Here is a 9,852-nt window from a genome sequence, read left to right as displayed (position 1 = left end):
TTTTAATGCGCCAAAATCTAAAATCTTTCTAGTGGCACCGTTATTCCTTTTTAGTTTCACCCCTTTCTCTCTGGGACAATTTTGAACTTCCTTAAGACAGGCATACTTGTAACTACAAGAAGTGGTAATTCTCTCCTTGTGATTCCTGCATTCAGATGTATTGCAGTGGATGCTAATAATATATATTTTAGTTATGAGATCTTCATTCAAGGTGCATACTTTTCCAAATGACATATGCAATTCGAGGATTTAATTTGTTTGCTTTCCCCAGTACTCCATACTGAGGATAACACACCCAATCACCGCCATTTCTTTGACTAAGTACATATTTTTTGTATGAATTCGTACGTTAAAGTATGATTTCTCTTTCTTTATTCAAAAATTAGTCCAATTTATTGATCAAATTCCATTTCTGTCTTGTTTCCATCCATACTCTGAGTTAGTTTCTCAACTTAATCACCCTTTACACATGTGTGCATTTATTATTTTTATTTTTTTTCATGAATGAGCACATCATCATTAACACACCTACATAAGCAAAACTGGAATGAAAGAGTTCAGTGATTTGAGGAAGATGGTGTCCTCTTTCCTCATCGCCCACACAATCCCATTCCTAATTCCCATGTTGCCCTATTCTTCACTTGTCCTTAGGGGGATGAAGACATTTTGGAGATGGAATCCCAACACTTTCATACTGCTCATGCAGTGAATAGTCAGCAATTGTTTCTCCTGCCCATCAGGGAACGAAACTGGTGCAGAGGCTGGAAGAAAGTGGTAGAAGGAAGTGTTAGTCCCAACAGTACCCTCAGCCTATGGTGCTGATAGTGCCTGGGCCAACGTAGTATGAAACCTGAGTTTCTGAAAACCCAATTCTAAAAGTGGATCGTCAAAGCACACAGCAAATTCCATTGCAGATCTGAAAATATAACTGAAGTCCTCAAAATCCCAGGGCATACCTCTCTTAAGTTGGGCCATGGACTTGGTAGTGTTAGGATAACGGTTGGACTCAATGATCTTAAGCGTCTTTTTCAACCTAAATGATTCTATGATTCTGTCCCTAATTTGAAATGGACTAATGGTTGTGGCTCACAGGAATGCGTTTCATCTCTTCTCTTTTCTCTTTTCTCTTTCCCCTCTTCCTTTCTCCTCTTGTCCTGTTGTGCTTGTTCTAGTTCTTCATGAAATGCCTGAAAATAGATCATTACGCGAAGATAAAGCTCCTCTGATTCTTCTTTTTATCACCTCAAAACTTTTTAAAGGTAAAACATATGTAGGTACTGAAGGCTGTTCCTTTAGAAGAAGCCTTCATAATTACAGCTGTAAGGTACAAGCACGTCGTAGAGTTTACATGCAGTTTTAGTTTCTTGTTTGTTCTGCTTTACCCTCATTTCAAATTGGGAATGTAAAAATAGCAAATGTCTTCATTTTGTTTATGCTAATTTCATCGCTATGTAGGGCAAACTTCTTTCTGGTTTCATGGCTTCATTTTATATCTTAGTCAACATTTAATACTTTGATCTTTTTTGGTCAATAACAGAAGTAACTTTGATGACAATCTATCTGTTCCTTATTGTATGCTATTTAATAGTTGTCATTATGTGGTTCTACTGCAGTTGTGTCAGAAAATGTGCCATGGCCAACGTACGCATCAGAACACCCACCACCAAAATGCGGTAATGGGAACATCCTGGAAGGCATTCCCTGGTCTGGTGTGGTCCTTGCCCTCCCTCCGCTCAAAGGAGCACAGGAAAAAAAAAGAAAGAAAAAATGTCTAAAAGTTTCCTTTTTTTCTTTTTTTGGCAAACTTTGTTTCTCCCTGCCTGGCAGGAGGGAGAAGCAGCTAATGTCTCCCTGCTGAAAGCATTAACTGATTGCATTGTTGCTTGAGCACAGCAGCTGTCCTTATACATTTAGACTCCCAGTGACAACAAAATTAAGGCAGCCTCCCCTTCTGTCAGGCAATAAAATGATTTTCTCAACTTCTTTATTTCTTCTGAGAACTTCTTAGTGCCTGCCTTTCTATGGCTGCAGTGAGACGCTACATTGGAACTGATCATAATGAAGGGGACCTTTTACTCAGTGTTTTCTGGAAAGGCGAAAGGAAAAATAAAAAATAACCCAGATTCCAGTGTGCCCTGAGGACTGATTTCCCCCACTTTTCCATTTGCTTTAAGTCTGCTGATGTGAGTGGGTGTTTAATCTCATTTACGTCACCAATGTTATGCTTGGTAATTGCCCATTGCTTTCCGGTATCTGATTAAACGGATCTTGCTATGACACCCATGGCAGAGCACAATTCTCTGGCAAGGAGGAAGGAGGGTGCTCTGCATGGTCTTAACTATTTAATTTTTGAGTCTGGAAGGGTCCTAAAGCTAGATGCAAAACTAAAGCAATATCCACGCATTTCTGGCAAGCTTTCTGTGTGCCAGTGTCTTCAGCGTACCTGGACAGGCTAAGGGGTCCCAGATGGGAGTTGGAGCCAAATGTCATCTGCTCTTGCAGTCCTACAGGGCTGTGTAACACGAAGGGGGTAACCAGGCTTTTGGATGTCCTGCAACGACTGTGCTGGTCTCCTACTGCTGCTCCAGGCTCTGTCAAAATCGATCTAATCAAGCAGCTCAGGATTTTCCGTTCAGGGCTGCAGGAGGCACCTCCCCGCCGGCTGCAGTGCCAGCGGTGTCAGGGAGGCAGAGCAGGACACAGCACGCGGGGAGCAGCCCCGGGTGGGCTCGGACCCGTAAGGCAGCTCAACCAGCCCCACCGTGCTTTTCAATAATTTTATACCTATGTTGTTCAAGGCCAAGGGCTCACTCTGACTCACCTGAAGATTTGGGCTTTTTTTTTTCTTTTCGCCTTTTGTACCAGACAATAATGTGACAAGGAGGCCGTCTTCAAAAGACATGTAGAAGTCCCACATAGTTTCCCCTGCCAAGATCTTAGGATGACACAGAAGCATAACTTACGAAGAAAATAACTTTAAACTCTGTCCTTTTCTCTTTCAATGACCTATTTTGGATACTTCTCTTTAAGCAGACATCCTACCTGCAATAAAAGAGCAACAGGAATTGAAGGTGTATCACTGCTGCTGAATAGCTGAAGTGTATTTCTGTTGTGAATATATATCTGTATTCTCAGCCTCTGATTTTATATATATTTAAATTTAAATATGTATTGGTTTTAATGGGAAAATAACCCTTCAATCTTTTAATAACTTGTTTTGTCCAGTTCTGATTGTGTCTCCTTATGCACAGTTACTAGTTCCAGCTTGATACTCTGAGAGCACTGACTCTACTATAACTTATAGATTACAGGGAAAAAAAAACCACACAGCACTAGGCTAAATCATCCAAATTTACCACAGCAGGATCCTTCACCTATTTTCTGAAACATTTAGTTTCATTTTTTCGTCTCGATCTGACCCTTGCAGCTCGGTATTGGTAATTAGCCCCCTGCTTCTTCTGTAGCTGCTAAAAACTGGGGAAAAATAAATGTTTCCATTTTAAACCATTATTGCAAAGGCACAGCTGTGGAACACTGGAGACTCGCTCATGATGTAAGGGCAATTTTCATAAAATGACACTCAGGCATTTGGGTTCTAGCCTTCAGAATGAAGAACAGTATATTTTCTTTTTTTAAAAATGAAAACTTGTGGCAGTGCTGTTTCTGTGGTTTCAGAGTGTGAACTCAGCTGCTGAAATCTCATCTTCAGATGCTATCATTCTAAAATCCCTTATACAAACCCCTCCAATTTGAGATAATAAAAATTAGTATTAATGTAAGCAAAGTAAAAATCTTTGGGAACGTGATTTCTTCTCCAGTGGTACCCAAAGGAAATGATGTCTATATGCAAGAATGGTCAAGCGATGACTTTTTTTAAAAAGCTGGTACTGCAGGAGATCTACAAAATGTTTTCCCATCACACGTAGTCCTAACAGTACTTGAAACCTTTTCATAGCAGCTCCCTCGACAAAACAGCCTTCCAATTACTGCATCTATGCCACTCAAATCAAAATTAAAGTTTAAAGAATCCAGCAAAAGGTTAGATCAGCTGCTACTTGGTTGTTCAGTTCTGAACTTTCTGTGGACAGATACAATTAAGCAGGTATTTCATTAAATCAGCAAATATCAAAACCAGGCAAGAATTTCCTAAAACCTCGAAGGAAGCATTGCACCTTGATAGCTATGAATCTGCTACTCTGCTTCTTGTTCAATCTATGGATTATATTTAAATCCTGTTCTCTTCTTTCTACAAGGGACATATTAGAACAGACGTTATCAGCAGAGAACCTGATCCTACAATGACACCATGTCCACCTCGCCCAATTTTCTTATGAAATTTGATGGTTTTCTTTAAGCTTCAGCTGCTTGTATCAACCAGTTGCATATGGAGCTCAGCCTTTCATTCACTTCAAGAAGCGTATTTCTGACAGGCAGGATTGAGGGCTTGGGTACCCACTGAAGGCTCAAAAAGCCCCACATGTACAAATGTTAAAATTATTACCCCTTTTGGGTAGCAATTGTGATTTTTCTAATTCATTCACCCAGAAATAACCAGGTTCGTTCAGTGAAGGTGCTGATGCTCGTTGCATGGAGCTGCAGAAGAGCATAGTGGAGGTGCAGAAGGGCAGCACACCCCACCCCACTGAGAGCCGAAGGTTTGGAGAGGTTTTCAGAGGCGACGGAAACAAGTACCAGAGAAACATGAAGGATCTTATGGTGTCCACTGCCTTCGCTGGAAGATTCCGGCTCCCCGATACCCCCATCTCTCTCTTCAGCACTTTTTATGATTCTCAGAGATTAATCCGGAAATAACGTTGCCTTTTTGTGTGGTTTTTATTGAGTTCCTCCTTTCCTATAAAGGTTTTATCTACTCCACTGTTGACTTGATGCCATTCCGCTTCAGAAATTCTACTCAACTTCGACTTTTCTTGTAGCACAAAGGCAACCTGAGAGCCCTTAAAGACATCATTAAAATTTTTATTTCCATACCTTTTAAAGCCCCTGGAAATACATATTGTATTACATGCCATCGTTGTAAATAGCATTTCTCTTAATGCAATAATCTCAGTCTAATCTTCCAGTGGTGTGAATATGCTAAAAGGAAGGCTTAAAGAGATAGATGCTAAATAAATTAAAATGAGCTAAGGGAAGATGCTTTATAACCCTAGAAATATTGGAAGCATTATTTAAAGTAGTTAATATTTTTACAGCCTCGTGAATGCTAATCTCTGGGAAATCTCAGGTAGCAAATATACTTTTAATTCTCAATTTTAGTTATCACAATCTGGAACTGTAAATTAATTTCAACACTATAAAAAGTAATAGAGACGTTTATTTTCTTAAGCAATCTGGCTTATTCAGCTGCAGACTAAATCTGAATTAATGGTCCTGGTATGCTGAATACAAAATTAGTAATAATGGGAAATGCACATAACGATAATATCTGCTGGAAGAGTTATAATGCTGGGGTCCAACTTTTTCTCATTAATATACTCCATTACTATTAAAGAAATGATACTGAGCTTTCTATCTGGCACTTGAGTGCTTTTCCGGTGACTTCTTTATAAAAAATGACACCTTTTGCAGTATCACTATAGCCAAAGTGTACTTCATTCTTTTGGGAATGCATTAAACACGGAATTACAGTGCCTGCTGTATTTGTGTAACTGAGAATCAGACCAAGGCAAAAACCTTAGAAAAGTCACTGGATGTGACAGCCAAATTTCAGTCTGGATAGATGGAAGAAGTTGCCAAGCCCTTCTTCTAGTCATAAAAAATGGAAACAATTGGGACCAACAATGAAAGCCCTGTGCTGGTCAATGAAAACACCCTGCTGTTCAAGAGCCATTGGCACTGTCCTGTCCCAAAGGAGAAGTTTCTTTGGTCATAGATTGAGGGCTAGTATGGATCTGTATGTATGTTTGCAGAAGTGCCAAGAGAAAAGACAAGAAGCAGCCCAGAGGAGTGCATGAGGGGACTGAAAATATGGTCGTGAAAGAAAGTGGAGAGGCTTAGAGGCTATGGGAGGTAGAATCATAGAATCATAGAATCATTTAGATTGGAAAAGACCTTCAAGATCACCAAGTCCAACCATTAACCTAACCCTGCCAAGTCCACCACTAAACTATGTCCCTAAGCGCCTCATCCACACGTCTTTTAAATACCTCCAGGGATGGTGACTCCACCACCTCCCTGGGCAGCCTCTTCCAGTGTCTGACAACCCTTTCAGTGAAAGTGTTTTTCCTAATATCCAGCCTAAACCTCCCCTGGCGCAACTTGAGGCCATTTCCTCTTGTCCTATCACTTGTCACTTGGGAGAAGAGACCAACACCCACCTCCCCACAACCCCCTTTCAGGCAGTTGTAGAGAGTGATGAGGTCTCCCCTCAGCCTCCTCTTCTCCAGACTGAACAACCCCAGCTCCCTCAGCCGCTCCTCATAAGGTGCATATGGAGCTGTGAGAAAAAGTGGCTTCCAGCATTTGATCCTGTTGTGTGTCATAAACCAGCACTGCTTTTTATATCGGGTTTTTTTCCCATAAGTGATAGGGTACTGTCAAAGAGATACATTGCTTTGTTTCTCTCCCTAACAGAAGCATCCCACAAGACTTTCACTGTCCCTTGACTCACTCAGACCAAGTTTATTAATGAAGGAATTTTGCAGCAATAGCCAGGTTATAACGGTGCTCATCTAAACGTAGCACTGACGACTGCATTCAACGGAAGTGTCGGAGCGCGGTGGGGTGGTGTTGGCCCTGTGCAAACCTGGCGGAGGAGGTGGGGCCGGTAGCCCGATTCCTCACACCAAGTCCCCACGGCCAGCTCAGCCCACCCGTGCCTCCGCTGGGCCCTTCATGCTCAAAGGTTATTTGAAAGCCCTTGCAAACCGGAGGTGAAGCACTCGGTACTTTTGGCATTAAACAAAAGTCAAAGCAAATAGCAAAGCAAGAACAAACTTATTCTCCAGCATTAAAGATCCACATCTCCAATGTGCGAGCTTGCAGAGAAATCTGTCCCATCCCTGTGGATGCTGAAGGGCTCTCTGCCTCCCTGGAGCCAGACCCTTAACAGAGAGTGGTGTGGGAGGGCTGTTGGTTCTTGGTTTGTATTTTGTAAATGCAGCGAGAGGGGATGGAAGCGGTGCTGGGTGCCTGCCGAAGCATTTGCTCTGGGAGCAGCTGATGCCCGGGACCGGAGCCGGGGAGGGGACCAGGGAGGCTGGGCTGGGCTGGGCTGGAGGGGAGGGCAGCAGCCTGGGCCGGTGGTGGCAGCTCCTTCTGCCCAGAACATAGCTGCCTCCAGATGTTTTTATACCTCAGCGTGTTTTTGTGGTGCAAGTAAGAGGTTTTGTGTTCACCAGCATTTATTTTGTTTTCCTTACTTTGGGCTAACAAGCCTGAGTCAGGAAACCACACAGGGAAAAGCAGTATGCTTTCCGAATAGTGCAAGATCAATTTAAATCTACAAAGTTGCAGTGGGCTATATAAAGATTTATTAATCAAAACATTTGCAAAATATTGACTGTGCGTGTACGCTGTTAGGCCTGAGAGATCATCTGCGAAGTAAAGATTGAATTAATCACTTCTTCTCATACGTTAATCTTTGCAGAATAAAAAATATGTAGGAGATATTTGTGGATATTTTTCTAACTGTGTTTTGGTAATTTCATTCTCTAATTTAAAATTATTTCCACTGAACAGTTGTCACGTCGAGGGTAGAAACAAAAACTCAGGGTAAGCAGCCAAAGTAGGGCTCACAGAACAAATGTTGTTTTGGAGCGGGGCTGGCTGCCGTCTCCCCCCGACACCCCCAGGGGACAGGCCCAACGCGCGAAGCTCCCGCAGGGGCCAAGCACCACTGCAGAATTACACCGAGAGCGTTTTGCTGCCTTTTTTGGCTTCAACCGCTCTGGTGAACACAGAGCTAGGAAAAGCTGGTTAGGAGGATTTGGCAGCTCCTGTTGCCTGCAAAAATAGAGTTGTATCACAAGAATAAAGCAGAAGAAAACGTGCTACTGATTGAAAAAAAAACATATTTCAATATCCAACCAAAGAAATGTTCCCATTTTTCTTTTTAAAATCATGTTTTCTTTAAAAAGTCTGTCTTGCATTATCTAAATGAAAAATATAATGCTAAAGTGTTACGTAAAGGTTAAAACACGAAAAGAAACAGCCTTTGCAGAAAAATTAGAAAGTTTTAGGGTTTGTTCCCAGTCAGAAACAAAAAGAAAGAAAAATGGAAAACCCATTTCTTCGTGGCCCCAACAGGGACCTGCACTTTTGACAGCTCTTTAAAAACATGAAGGCATCCACATTTCTGCCTGAAAGTCTCTGTAAACTACGTTCTTTGGTTACCAGCAAATTGCTTTCATGAAGACTTTGCGTGAAAAATATGTGGGTGTTTTAGTGTACTTAGACCTCAAAAGAAATGTCATAAAAATCAAGTATCTCTGATAAAGCAGTATATGATGTGTTTCCCAAATGGAAATTTCCCATCCTCAGAGCGTGGATGTCTTTCTGCCAGTGCCTGTTTGGATGGGAGAGGCTCAGGGATAAGCAGACGGCATTCTGGCCTCCATGAATGACGATGAAAGCCTTATTAAACACGGGATGTTGTACTGATTAAAAACTGATGGTGTAATTTGGCCTGGGCTATTTAATTTTATTAGATGCCAAGGTATGTACCAGCATCGCTCGGAGTGCTTATGAATCAATAAGTGCTGGCAGGCTTATTTTACTTAAAGTTGTGAACTCCCACAAAGTGACTGTACTATAGTTGATGTCTTTAATTTTAAAAAAAGAATCAATTTGTAGGGTTGGCGGGATGGTAAGCAATGGCCATGATTTTATTTCATATGTGCCTTTTAGTGGTTTTATGAAGATGTTTTATAAACAAAGTTTTAAAGTGCAAGGCATGTTATTATCTTATTTCCTCAGAACAACGAATAAGCGAGAGAGCCAGCGATGTATTTATAGCAGGATGTTATTTATAGACGAAATCTTCCAGTGACTGGGGGGGTAATGGGAGAGGCACACACATCCCCTAATGCAGAGAAATGATTGGGAGCTCGTACTTATGAATGTAGTGCCATAGCTAAATTAGACAAATTATTATAGGCCCCAGATAGCAATGTCTGCTGCTATACACTGCCTACTACTGCAGAATCACTCTTTTGATTTTCCTTCTCAGGCAGAGAGGGGAAATAAAAAATGTATAACTCTCTTCATTACACAGCTCTCTATCTTCTGCTCCTTACATATATATTTTTATGTGTGTGTGTGTATATGTATGTACATAAAAGCTCACTTAGTTACCAACTTTTATTTTTAATTTTATTTTTGCTGCGTGCACTCAACTCCTCCGGGCGTGCCAAGGGTGGGTGAGTGCAGCTGCGGCAGACGCTTGTGCCTCACACGCCACACCTACCGCCGGGCACTGCTGGGCAGCCCAGCCCGCAGCCGTTTTGGGAGCTATCTGTTTATGCTACGGAGGTAGAAAGTAATTCTGAAGAAAAGAGTAAAACCTAATGTAAATCCGTAAAACCAAACTATTCTCTGCATTAAATCCATTACTTAATGGAATAAACTTTGTCTTTTGCCAACCAATACAAGAGGCACAGAATACAGTATCTCCCTTCTAACAGATAATTGAGATAGATATGGGGAGAGAGGTGCATGTATATTAAACAGGAGCAAAAGGATCATTTTATGGTTTAGAATTTAGGAGAAATTTTCAAAACCTTTGTGTGACTCAGTAGCCTGGGAGAATGTCTCTGTTAGAGAGTGTCTCTGAACTGGAACAGTGCAGGTGTTTATAGACATTCTCTGTAGAAGCTATTTCTCGATCTATAATAA

Source organism: Gavia stellata, chromosome 12, assembly GCF_030936135.1.
Source record: "Gavia stellata isolate bGavSte3 chromosome 12, bGavSte3.hap2, whole genome shotgun sequence".
NCBI classification, from domain to species: Eukaryota; Metazoa; Chordata; class Aves; order Gaviiformes; family Gaviidae; genus Gavia; species Gavia stellata.
This window is presented reverse-complemented; position numbering follows the sequence as displayed.